We start from the raw sequence: 13,253 nt of genomic DNA, 5'->3' as shown, positions 1-13,253 counted from the left end.
ATATCACAGAGAGTGAAGCTTAATTGGCAGCTTGAAAAAGCCGTTATTTCCCACAATGCAACAAGGTTCACAGACAGGAAACTGTCATGACCATGAATATGACAACACACTGTGGGAGCGGTTTCATCATAATATCAGACGCACAAATGTCCCCGATGATCTATTCGAGAAAAAGTAAAGTTCTCTCGTGAGAAGGGGGTAGCTACTAGGGATGATCAATGATATGCAAATACTTTCAAGTTTATGCAAATGTATGTCATTTTTTTATGCAAATATACGCAGCTTGAAAATGGACCAATCATGTCCTGCCCAGGTTTAAATTGATTTGTCCAATTTCAAGCTGCATATATTTGCATTAAAATTTGCATACATTTGCATAAACTCTGAAGTATTTGCTTTCTCATTGATCATCCCTAATAGCTACTACTGATTGGGCTGAAGTTCAATCCAAGGATAAAGTTCCTTTGAGTTGCCGGAACATTCATGTTTATGTTATGGAGCAGGGAGGAATGTGCAGACACCACTGACGCTGGGCTAATGTTTCCCAGCCTGTCTGATCATCATTTTCCTGTGAGATCTCTAGGCTGGACGAGTCCACAGATGTCTGTAGATGTGACATCATGGTTCAGCAGCAGCCAAAAGATTGCCCCAGCCCCCAGGATCATCTCCCATCTAAAGTCAGCTTAAGTTAAAGTGGACTTTGCGTATGGTAGCATTTAACTATACTAAAACTACTGCCAAAATGCAGCAGCTTGGGGAATATTTAAATGATTAGGCAATTATGTAATAGAGCTGGTATATCTGGGATTTCATACAGAGCACATTTAGCAATTCGCATCACTGATATTTCCTTAAAGAGGAACTTCAGCCTAAACAAACATATACTTAAAGAGACTCTGTAACCTCAAAAACATCCCCTGGGGGGTACTCACCTCGGGTGGGGGAAGCCTCCGGATCCTAATGAGGCTTCCCACGCCGTTCTCTGTCCCACGGGGGTCTCGCTGCAGCCCTCCGCACAACCGGCAACAGACCCGACTGTAAAATCAATATTTACCTTTGCTGGCTCCAGCGGGGGAGCTGTGGCTGCTTTCCGCTCCGAACTACACGGAAATACCCGATCTCAGCCGGAAACTTGCGCATGCGCAGTAGAGCAGACCCGACGGCGATCGGGTATTTCCGTGTAGTTCGGAGCCGACAGCCATCAGAGCGCCTGCGCAGGAGCCGGGAAGGTAAATAATGACGTCATCTTGTACGTAGGGCTGCAGCGAGACCCCCGTGGGACAGAGGACGGCGTGGGAAGCCTCATTAGGATCCGGAGGCTTCCCCCACCCGAGGTGAGTACCCCCTAGGGGATCTTTTGATGTTACAGATCCTCTTTAAGGTGGCCATACACTGGTCGATTTGCCATCAGATTCGACCAACAGATAGATCCCTCTGTGATCAAATCTGATCAGAGAGGGATCGTATGGCTGCCTTTACTGTAAACAGATAGTGAATTGATTTCAGCATGAAACCGTTCACAATCTGTGGTGCCGCTGCTCCTCCCAACCCCCCCCCCCCCCCCCCGCATACATTACCTCCTCCCCGTGTCCCCGCTGTCTTCTTCTTCGCTGAGCTCCGGGTTCCGGCTGGCTTCACTTCTTTCTGTCTGGGGAACTTTAACTACTCTAAGACCGCTCCACGCCGATGGGCGTGGCCGCGGCGGCAGCCCCAGACTGCCTAACGCCAATTGGCGTCAGGTCCTGGAGCCGGCTACTGAAAGAGATCGCGCGCCGGTTGCACACGCATCTCCTTCTCGGGGGGCAGAGCTCTGCCCCCTCTTCAGTCTCCAAGCGGCAATTGCCACTCGGGAGAGAGACTGTTAGACGCCGTGATCGCCGTCTATTTACACGGTGCAGCGCTGCAATCAGCAGCAGCGCTGCACTGGGGACAGCTGTGTGACACGGCTGTCCTCCTGGGGGACAAGAAAACGATCGGCTCTCATAGGCAAAAGCCTATGACAGCCGATCGCCAGGATTGGCCGGCTGAGGAGAGGGAGGGGTTTGCTAAAAAGAAAAAAAAAAGGAAAACATAAAAAATGAACACAAAAGCACACATATAAATATTTATTTTAAAAAAATAAACAACTGGGGGGAGATCAGACCCCACCAACAGAGAGCTCTGTTGGTGGGGGGGAAAGGAGGGGATCACTCCTGTGCTGTGTTGTTCGGCCCTGCAGCTTGGCCTTAAAGCTGCAGTGGCCATTTTAGTGAAAATTAGCCTGGTCTTTAGGGGGGTTTACCACTGTGGTCCTCAAGTGGTTAAACAGTAGAGGGCGCTTTACTGTTCAAACTTCCTGCCGGGACAGGAAGAAGTGAAACCTGCTGGACTCAGAGCCCAGCGCGGAGACGGAGCAGCGGTGACCAGGGCCCCTTAAGTTACATTAGCTATGTTAATTAAATAGATAGGTAATATAATCTCTTACCCACCCTGTTTTAAAAGAACAGGCAAATGTTTGATTTCATCAGGGCAGCCATCTTTTTGGTTGAAAGAAGGTGACAGGGAGCATAAGACACAGTTCCAACTGTCCTGTGTGCTGATCACCCCTCCCAGTTGCTAGGCAACGTGAATAACAACATAGGAAATCCCATCATGCTTTGCACAGCATCAGGGGAAAAATGCCCGGGCAGTTTTTTTTATGGGGCGGAGCTTAGTTTTTGTGCAGCTTATGCAAGAAAAACAAAGTTCTGATGCTGTGAAACTGTTAAAGAAACACCAAGCCTTTTCAGTGCTGCTGTGTAGATTTTTAGTCCAGAGGTTCACTTTAAAGAGGAACTGTTGTGAAAATTACATAGTTAATAAAAGTGTTTATTTTTTACCATATTAATTTATAGAATATTTAGTCAGTGTTTGCCTATTGTAAAATCTTTCCTCTCCCTGATTTACATTTTAAAGTTTATCACTGGCGGTGTCATCTTTAGTGATGAGTTCTATACACAGAGGGAGATACTGCTTGCTTGGCAGTTGGAAAAAGATGTTATTTCCCACAATGCAATGAGGTTCACAGAGAGCAAAGTGTCAGGACCATGGTCGACTCGTGACTTCACACTGTGGGAGGGGTTTCACCACAATATCAGCAATACAGATGTCCCTGATGATCTGTTTGAAAAAAGGTAAAGATTTCTCATGGGAAAGGTGGTATCAGCTACTGATTGGAATAAGAGTTACAGACTACCCAGCAAGCTGGAAGACATCATATGCTCACTCCAACCTGAATTATCGCAAATACCTTCTGTTTTAAGAAGGCAAACTTCTGTTTTGCTTAAAGAGACACTGAAGCGAGAATAAATATCTCTTCAGTGCTTATATTCAGCAGGGGCACGTGTGCCCCTGCTAAAACACCGCTATCCCGGCTCCCGCAGCTAAACGGGGGTCCCTTACCTCTCAAATCGCCACCGTGCAGCATGGGATCTCTTCCGCATTGAGGCAGGGCTAATGGCCACAGCCCTGCCTCACGCTCGTCTGTCAGTGCGTATCTCCGCCTCTCCCCCGCCCCTCTCAGTCTTCCTTCACTGAGAGGGGCGGAGGAGAGGCGGCGATGCGCCGCTGATAGGCGCGCTGAGAGGCAAGGCTGCAGCCGTTAGCCCTGCCTCAACAGCAGCAAAATCTACGACCAAGTTGGTCGTAGATTTTGCAGGGGGGATTTGGGGGGTAAGGGACCCCCGTTTAGCCGCGGGATATCGGCATTTTAGCAGGGGCACACATGCCCCTGCTGAATATAAGCACTGAAGCGAGATTTATTCTCGCTTCAGTGTCTCTTTAACATTTTAGTAAGAGGGCTTTTTGGTCCTTTTTAGCCTCTTACACACTCCTAGGAGTCCTAGTTCCCTGTGAGCTTGTTGGGTAGTCTGTAACTCTGAGTGTTTCAAGTCCCAATCCATAGAGCCAAATTAATCCATGCCATGCACTGATGAGGATCAACCAAACCCGAAACAGTCTGTATGCATGTTGGATTATTGTGGCTCTGTACAATTAACAAGCTGACACATCATTGCATTCCAGCGGTTCTGGAGGTGTGGTTTGCTTACAGGGACAAAAAGAATGAATTGCATATTCAGCAGTGATGCATTGTGGGAGACATCATATACTCACTCCAACCTGAATTATCGCAAATACCTTCTGTTTTAAGAAAGCAACATTTTGTTTTGATTGGAATAAAGTTCAATCCTTGGTTAAAGTTCCACTTTAAAATCTAATGTCCCTACAATTCTAGGATCAGTTTTGGTGTATTCCAATTAATCTGTTGGTGAGTCTTTAGGTGTGACCCAACAGGAGCACCAAGAGGAAACCATGCGAGGAATACAGGCATGCATGGTGCATATATAGTAGTGTTCCACACTGTTTTTGCATACCTGGGGAGCAATGGGCATGCTCATGAAATTAATTATTGCTCTGCTACTTTTGTCTTAGAGTCCTTTGTCACCGAGCACTGCTGTTACCATGGTGAAGATCCAGCCAATGCCACCACAATCTCCCCTTCCAGCACTTGGCTTAGTGGTAAGATGCAGGCGGACATCTTTGCCTGGGAGAATTTCTACTCACTTTTTTTATCAATGCAATCACTAAAAGTATGAGGATAAATGAACTTAGCTGAATAAAAGCGCTCTAGTCGGATCACCTACAGCCAAGTCACATTTTTTGGGCAGCGTTGACCTGAGGAAGTGGGGAACACTCGCAAAACGTGTTGTCTGACCCTATTTCTGTGCAATAACATTTTTGAATTACTGAGTCACTCTGGATACTTTTATCTACAGGATAGGTAAGCCAACCACTACCTCTCCTTTTTAAACTGTTTTTAATTATTTTATTACCTTTGGGTTTGGGTGCCAACACCTTTCGCCTCTCTTGGGAGGTTGTTTTTTTTTTAGCTAAGTGCCCTTCAAGGGACCTACCTAATCCTCAGGAGTGCGAGGAGTGGGGATCGTCACAAACTCGAACGGTGGTGGGAAATCCTCTGCAAGCATTAATGGGGGTTGCTTGTCTGTTGTAACCTAAGTGTGAGCAATCTTCTTCATCCAAAATTCTTCTGGTACTCTGAAATATTGCACTATTGGCTCCTGGTATATGTTCCTTTTTTGTTTTTGGTCTTTGGAATCTCCGAGTTCGTCCCCCTTCAAATTGGCTGAACACAGACCACCACAGATTTTACCACTAAACCCAGGGGTGATTCTTAAATAAATCAACGTTAATCACGTGCTTCAGGGCGGCAACAATTAGAGGGCCGCAAGAGGAGGCTACCCTACCCAAATGCCCCCCTCCTCTCACTCCCCGTCTCCCCCTCCCTAGATGCGTGGCGCCACTTCACTCACATACTCTCAGCATTCCTGAGATGGAATCTCCATCTGCCTGTACAGCATCCTGTATCCATGGCTACAGGGATGCCTCATGTGACTTGTTACGTGCTGCTGGGTCACATGAGACGCCACTGTAGCCAGAGAGGAAGAAGGACTTCACACGTGGCCCGTTACCCAATGCTAATCTACTGAGAGCGGGGCTGGTGCAGCACATACCCAGATCAGATCGGGATGGAGATGCTGTCTTGGAGGAAGCATAGTACTGGTGCCTGCAATGCACAGCACAATGTGTCTCTCCTCTCTGGGGTGTCCTTACAATGTATTGCTTCAAGCAGCAAAAAGTCTAGAATTGGACCTGACTAGACCAGGGTACAAGAGACCTGGAAACAGAGAAAAGAGGTTTAGAAGAGACTAGAGGAAGCCTTCCTAATGCAAGGAGTATCACCATTTTTTCTCCACAGTGATTTTTTTTAATTCTGCTCATAGAAACACTACAAGATTTTGTTCCGAAGCACGGAGCTATGCTTTCATTCCAAGAGCACACCACCCAGGACCGCCTTCAGGGCATCACAGGGGGGACTGCTGAATGGGGCCTTAGTGAATCTGGGGCCCGGTGAACAGTGCCACACATGGACTACCCATTCATGTGTTGAGTGGTGCCATGAGACTCTTCCAGGAGTTACCTCAGTTAGTGATTAAGGTAAAGTAAAACTGAGTGAGGGGGGCCCCAGTAGGTTTGCCCAGTATGGGATCCAAACATTTCTTATGGCGGCCCTGACACCACCTCTGCAACTGAGGCCTAGACCCTAGTTCCCCAACCCTGTCCTCAAGGCCCACCAACAGTACATGTTTTGCAGAAAACCACAAACATGCACAGGTGGAGTAATTAGCGTCTCAGCAGAGCTGATTAACTACCTGTGTGGATTTCCACAAAACATGCACTGTTGGTGGGCCTTGAGGACAGGGTTGGGGAATACCCTAGCCGATGGGATGCTATGGAGATGGAAGTGTTAATAAAACTTTATGAGATTTTGGCCGGTGGGATGCTGTCTGGGTATCGTGTGCCCAGAGAAGTGGATTGTGACCTTTACTTCCTGAGTAGCTCGGCACGACATTGTCTTCCTCCCAGGACAAAAAGAGCTCAACTCAATGCAGATCTAATGCATGAGTGGCTGCAGACACCGAGATCCTGGGTGGCGCTTCTGTAAAAGGCCTTTGTGTCCATCTCAGCTGATGGCCCCAAACCTCCCGCGGTCGCTGTGATGATTCTCCAACACATTCTTTGTGAGGCGACGGAGCTCTGAGAGTTACGAGGGGGCTTTCCATTCAGCCCGGAGCTGGCAAGAAAATAATGATCTTGTGACACATGTCTCCTGATTGTCGACCACCATCATGTTTACGGCATCAAGCTGGTGTATTCTCTACTGGGCCTGTAAAGCAGGACCACGCCTGGGGAGGGCAGCGCTGAAGCAAAGGACTTATTTTTAAAATGGTCAACATTTACACTTCAACATTTTATTTTGATTTTTTTAAAATAAACTTTATTTTTGCTGAAGAAGAAAAGTCAAAACAAAAGCAAGTACTATCACACAATGAACATTGGTGAATAAGACAGTCAATGTATGGTGGTAAATGCAGAAAGGGCCCTTTTACACTAGCACTTGCAATCACAAATCACAAACAGCGATTGCGATTTTTCATTAATTCTGTTATGCGATTGCGATTTTTCATTTGCATTGCATTATCAATGTAAAAGCGAAAGCGAAATAATCAATGCATACCAGGGTCTTCCCCCAGCCCCATAAACACATCTCAGTCTCTCGCTGTCCTCTTGCAGTCTCCGATGGACGGAGGCGCATCAAACTAATGCCTAAATTGGTCTTGAACAATCATTTTGGCTGTTAATAAAGTTTGATGTTGTTTTGCTTCTTAAAGATTCCTAAAAAAAACCCAAAACATTTCATATACAGTATTCTTGGCCACGTGTTTGTAGGTTCATGGAGGGCAAAGTCTAGAGTGCCAGGGTATCTGTGCCTATAGGCTCATGTGATGTATATCTGGGCCTGCATATATTGCCTGCAATTCTGGGCGAATCAATGCCTGGATTTGCTAGAGTTTTATAAAATATAGCCAATAAATGTTATTATCCTAATTCCCAGCTTTCTGTCTTAACAGAAGGCTAATAGAGTACGATGATTTACTGTAAATGTACCCTATAATGTGTGCCCTTGGCGTAGAAGGTTACTATGCCAATACATGCATCATTCCAAATCTTTGAAGTGCCTCAAGTTTACAAGTTTATGAAAACTACAGTCACGCCTTCCTCCCGTAGAATTCTACAGAACATTTATCTTCATAACATATTACAGACAACAAAGACACACTTGCTCCAAGTTACAAGTACATACCTGACAAAGCTCATACAAAAACAATGATGGATAGCAGAACCTTCTGGCATTAAAGGGGCAGTCTTATTATACTGGAGGCAAAGCCAAAAACCACAGTGATTTATTGGAGTATTTATTAATACTAACACAACACAAAAGAAACAGGACACTGTATTCAGGTGAAGGTTCACAAGCTAAACTTTACCACCAATGTTAAAGTATTAAAGGGGAACTGAAGTAGGAGGTATACGGAGGCTGCCATATTTATTTCCTTTTAATCAATACCAGTTGCCTGGCAGCCCTGCTGATCCTCTGCCTCTAATACTATTAGCCATAGCCCCTGAACAAGCATGCAGCAGATCAGGTGTTTCAGACTTTAAAGTCAGATCTGACAAGACTAGCTGCATGCTTGTTTCTGGTGTTATTCAGATACTACTGCAGAGAAATACACCAGCAGGGCTGCCAGGCAACTGGTATTGATTAAAAGGAAATAAATATGTCAGCCTCCGTATACCTCTTACTTCAGTTCCCCTTTAAAGCAAACTTCCAACTTCCACGATATATTAATGAATTCCTGACCAGAGTCAAGCTACCTAAGGTAAGCCCAGAGGTATGTTCATGCTGGATACACATACCTCTGTGCACTGTCCATTCTTCATAGTTCCCAACTGTCCCTCTTTTGGAGGGACAGTCCCTCTTTTGGAAACCCTGTCCAGGGGCAAACCCAGGATTTTCAAGGGGGGGAGGGGGATTCCTGAGAGGTCTCCCTCAGCCACGCACAATACAGCATAATAATATATAACACATAATGCAATTTCCCGTCTGACTGACCGACAACGGGATTGATCAGGAGCAGTTTGGATACAGATAATAATGAGGACAGGCGACATTGGTAATGAAGGGAAAAATGAAGCATTCACACAGCAGGACACAGAGCTGTGCTCATAACTGACTCTGTTAAGTTCCCCAGAGCTCCTCCATGCTCTGTACACACGCTGCTGCTCCATGCTCTGTACACACGCTGCTGCTGCATCCAAAGTCAACTGTAGCAGGGAAAGTGCAGGCAGCAGTACGGTGCTGTGAGCAGCAGGATGCCTGCAGATATTCTGGTGTCTCAACTTGTGCCTGTCTCCAGAAACTGCACCAGCCCTGGTCTGAGGGGGATTCTGGGCAGCTGTAATCTCCCCCCCCCCCCCCCCTCCCCCTTGTATTTGCTTATGCTGTCCCTCTTTCTCTCTCATTTGTCCCTCTTTCAGGACTCATATACAGATCTATGTAAATATATGTATTTTTCTACAGACAAATGTGCTTAATTGACTAAATTTTATTCCTATGATTTTAAATGATATATTTCTTATTTTCAAATGTTAATATGAAGGAAAATAAACCAGGATAGAAAGGACCAGTGTGGTTTGAGTGACAAAACAACATGCTATATTTTCCTTATGAAATCTTTATGGCATGCGTGGCTAGGGGTGTGCAGGGGGCGTGATAGGGGTGTGGCGGGGCGTGGCTTAAGTGTACCTCTTTCCTATCTTAAAAAGTTGGGAGGCATGCATTCTTCGCCACAGTCCCTCCTGTCCCCATGATCACTGCTTGATAAATTAGATTTTTGCCTTAAGTCAAATTTTCAGACAGGAAGAGGCAGGCTTGCCGAGATATTTGAACTGGGCACGTGCGAGTTGCAAAAGAACAGAGTGGCCGGAGAGGACGGTGAGGGACCCCACACATCTCATGGGGCATCTCAGGTACACTTAAAGGTATAGCAAGTGTTTCTGATGCTGGAACCAGAATAGCTAATGTAAAATTGGGTATAATGTATAATTTACTACATTCTACTAGATGTTGTTACATTGCCTCTTTAAAGGAAGCATCAGGAAAAAAAAAAGAAAATGAGATCTACTTACTCGGGGCTTCCTCCAGCCCCTGGTGGCCGATATGTCCCTCGTCACAGGTTCCCTCCTTTGGAGATGGCGACCTCGCCAAGTTGACATCTTCTGCGCCTGTGTGAAAGCCGCTCGTGATTGTGCTCAGGTGGTCTCGTGTGTTCTGTGCCCAGTACACACTGAATCACGTTAGCATGACCGCGAGCATTTCTCGCAGAGGCACAGAAGATGCTGACCTGGCGAGGTCGGTATCTCCAACGGAGGGGACCCCAGGAGACTGCAGTTTGCGGCGAGGGCCATATCGGCTGTCAGGGGCTGGAGGAAGCCCGGGTAAGTAGATCTCATTTTTTTCTTTTTTGCCTGATGCTTCCTTTAAGAAGCTATATAAGAAGTATAATCAATATTTGTACTGAAGGTATACTTATTAAAAAAGTAATTTTTTTTGAATAATTCCACATCTTACTGTCTGTAGCATGTAACTCTGTAAATAGTACACGTGCCTTCTTTCTATTTTTTTTTTTCAAACAAAAAAAAAAACAAGCAAAAAAAAAAGCACTGTGAGTTATTCTGTGGTCATTGAAGGAAACAAACTCATTGCTTCCTTCAATAATCAGTACACCTATAAACAAGAGGAGGAAGAGAGGTCACTAAATGATTGCTGCACATAGATAAAATCTACACCATGAATGGCAATGCTCCGAAGAACTGTTCACAGGCCGGTTTAGAGCAAAGAACATAGCAAACATTCTGGACATGTTCTATCAGCAGGACAATCTCTCATGTCATCATCCTGTAGTAAAGGGCCTCTGGGTACAAACCATAACCAGTTAAAAGAGGAAGTCGGCATAGTTCTTTAATGGGCGGGTAATGAGCTGGCAGAAAATCCTACATTATTAAGGCAGAGATGGACCGAGTTGTAAATGTTTTAGCCTTCTCTTAAGTCATGCCACATGCCATGCACTGGTGAGGATCAAACAATCCGAAACAGTCTGTATGCATGTTGGATTATTATGGCTCTGTACAAATTAACAAGCTGACACATCATTGCATTCCAGCGGTTCTGGAGGTGTGTTTAGCTTCTAAGGGTACAATGGTTAATTTGCATATATTCAGCAGTTATGCTCTGGGAGACATCTCGAGCTCACTCTAACCTGAATTATCGCAAATTCTTTCTGTTTTAGGAAAGCAAACTTTTGTTTTTCTTAAGTGTCTCAGAATGACAATAAAATAGAGCAGTTGTATGCATTCTGGAGCAGCTATTGTCACACTATGAGGCGAACCACTCTGCTGAGATTTTAGGAAGGACAAGGAAACGACTTTATATGTTTAATAAAATTCAGTTTATTTTAATTCTACTCCGTAAAACGATTACTGGGCATGCTCTCGACTGCAGGAAGCGCCAGTGGTGTGGCGTAATCCAGCGTCACTACCATTGTTAAAGAGAACTCTGAGATGCGTAGAATAAATGTATCCCTCTAGTTTTATCAGTTATTGCAATTTATCTTTAATGACTGCTTTTGCTTGGTTATAATATGTTTGGAAAGATTGCTAAAAACAGTGTTTACGCTACTGAAAACTGTGTAATCCTGAGTTAACAGGACTTTTTTTCAGATCTCCTGTTGCAGGGGTCTAACTATATTGTGCCAGGTCGTCCAACTGAGATCAGTGTTTCTGGTGTTATTCAGACATAACTGCAGCCAAATAGATCAGCATGGCTGCCAGAAAAGAAATATGGCGGCCTCCACATTCTTCTCACTTCAGTTCTCCTTGAAGTTCGGGTTCAAAAAGAGATATTTACCTAAAGAGAGGGAACTGGACTCTATTGAGGCTTCCCTCTGTGCTCTCAGTGCGACCTACCTCCACATTGGGGCAGTGCTCCTCTCCTGTTACATGCGCAGCCTTGCTCCTCTACTGTTGCATGTACGGCCGTACTCCTTTCCTGTTACATGTATGGCCGTGCTCCTCTCCTGTTACATGTATGGCCGTGCTCCTCTCCTGTTACATGCGCAGCTGTGCTCTTCTCCTGTTACATGCGCGGCCTTGCTCCTCTCCAGGGGCGTAGCAATAGGGGGTGCAGCGGTAGCGACCGCATCGGGGCCCTTGGGCAGAGGGGCCCCGAATGGCGCTCTCTCAACTACAGTATTAGCTCTATATTGGTCCTGTGCTCATAATAATCATTTATATATATACTTTGAATAGTGGTAATCATTAACAAACTATTCCCCATCCCCTTCTTGCACCTCTGACAGTGTAGTTGCCATTGGCAGCTTTTAGTGCGCCGTTTCAATCGCTATGTATAGAGTGCATGGGGGGCCCCATTGTAAAACTTGCATCGGGGCCCACAGCTCCTTAGCTACGCCACTGCTCCTCTCCTGTTACATGCGCGGCCTTGCTCCTCTCCTGTTACATGCACACCCTTGCTCCTCTCCTGTTACATGCACGCCCTTGCTCCTCTCCTGTTACACGCGCGCCCTTGCTCCTCTCCTGTTACATACGCAGCCTTGCTCCTCTCTTGTTACATGCACGCCCTTGCTCCTTTCCTGTTACATGCGCGGTCTTGCTCCTCTCCTGTTACATGCACAGCCTTGCAACTCTCCTGTTACATGTGCAGCTTTGCTCCTCTCCTGTTACATGCGCGGCTGTGCTCCTCTCCTGTTACATGCGTGGCCTTGCTCCTCTCCTGTTACATGCGCGGCCTTGCTCCTCTCCTGTTACATGCGCGGCCTTGCTCCTCTCCTGTTACATGCGCGGATGTGCTCCTCTCCTGTTACAGGTGCAGCCTTGCTCCTCTACTGTTACATGCACGGCCTTGCTCCTCTCCTGTTACATGCGCAGCCTTGCTCCTCTCCTGTTACATGCGCGGCCGTGCTCCTCTCCTGTTACATGCGCGGCCTTGCTCCTCTCCTGTTACATGTGCAGCCTTGCTCCTCTCCTGTTACATGTGCAGCCTTGCTCCTCTCCTGTTACATGCATAGTTACATAGTTATTTTGGTTGAAAAAAGACATACGTCCATCGAGTTCAACCAGTATAAAGTACAACACCAGCCTGCTCCCTCACATATCCCTGTTGATTGTAACGATCGGTGTAACTCAGAGAGGATCCGATTATCGGTGATCTGCAGTATCACCGAGAATACAGATATATACCCGATTATTGATGATCTGCAGTATCACCGATAATCAGATATATCTGTAACCTCTGGACACCTGAGTAATAAGAGTGTTTGGTGCAACAGTAATACTTTGAGGAGAGCACCGTATAGAGGGTGCAAGGCAGTAAGGGTACTGCCCAAAGAACAGGTTCCTTCCACTGGCCTGAGGCTCCCCAAGGGGAGGAGTCAGGCTGAGAGTGGGACGGACTAGAGTGTGAGTGACACCAATAGAGGGATGTCACTAACAGACTGTGAATTATCTCTTAACGAGAGAGATAGCGCTCAAGGTCGGACAGGCCAGGTCAGCAACACACGGACAGATCAGATAAAGAGACAGGAGACAGAGACGGAATCCTAAGGCAAGCAGGGTTTGGCAACAGAGTATCAGATATAGCGAAGTACCAAATCAGAGATCAGGAGAGTGGTCAGGAAAGCAGAAGGTCATAACAAATAATCAACAATGCCTAGTCTTAGGTGTGAGCTCCGTACAACCAC

This window comes from Hyperolius riggenbachi, chromosome 11 (genome assembly GCF_040937935.1).
Source record: "Hyperolius riggenbachi isolate aHypRig1 chromosome 11, aHypRig1.pri, whole genome shotgun sequence".
Lineage (NCBI taxonomy): Eukaryota > Metazoa > Chordata > Amphibia > Anura > Hyperoliidae > Hyperolius > Hyperolius riggenbachi.
Note: the sequence above shows the minus strand (reverse complement) of the source record.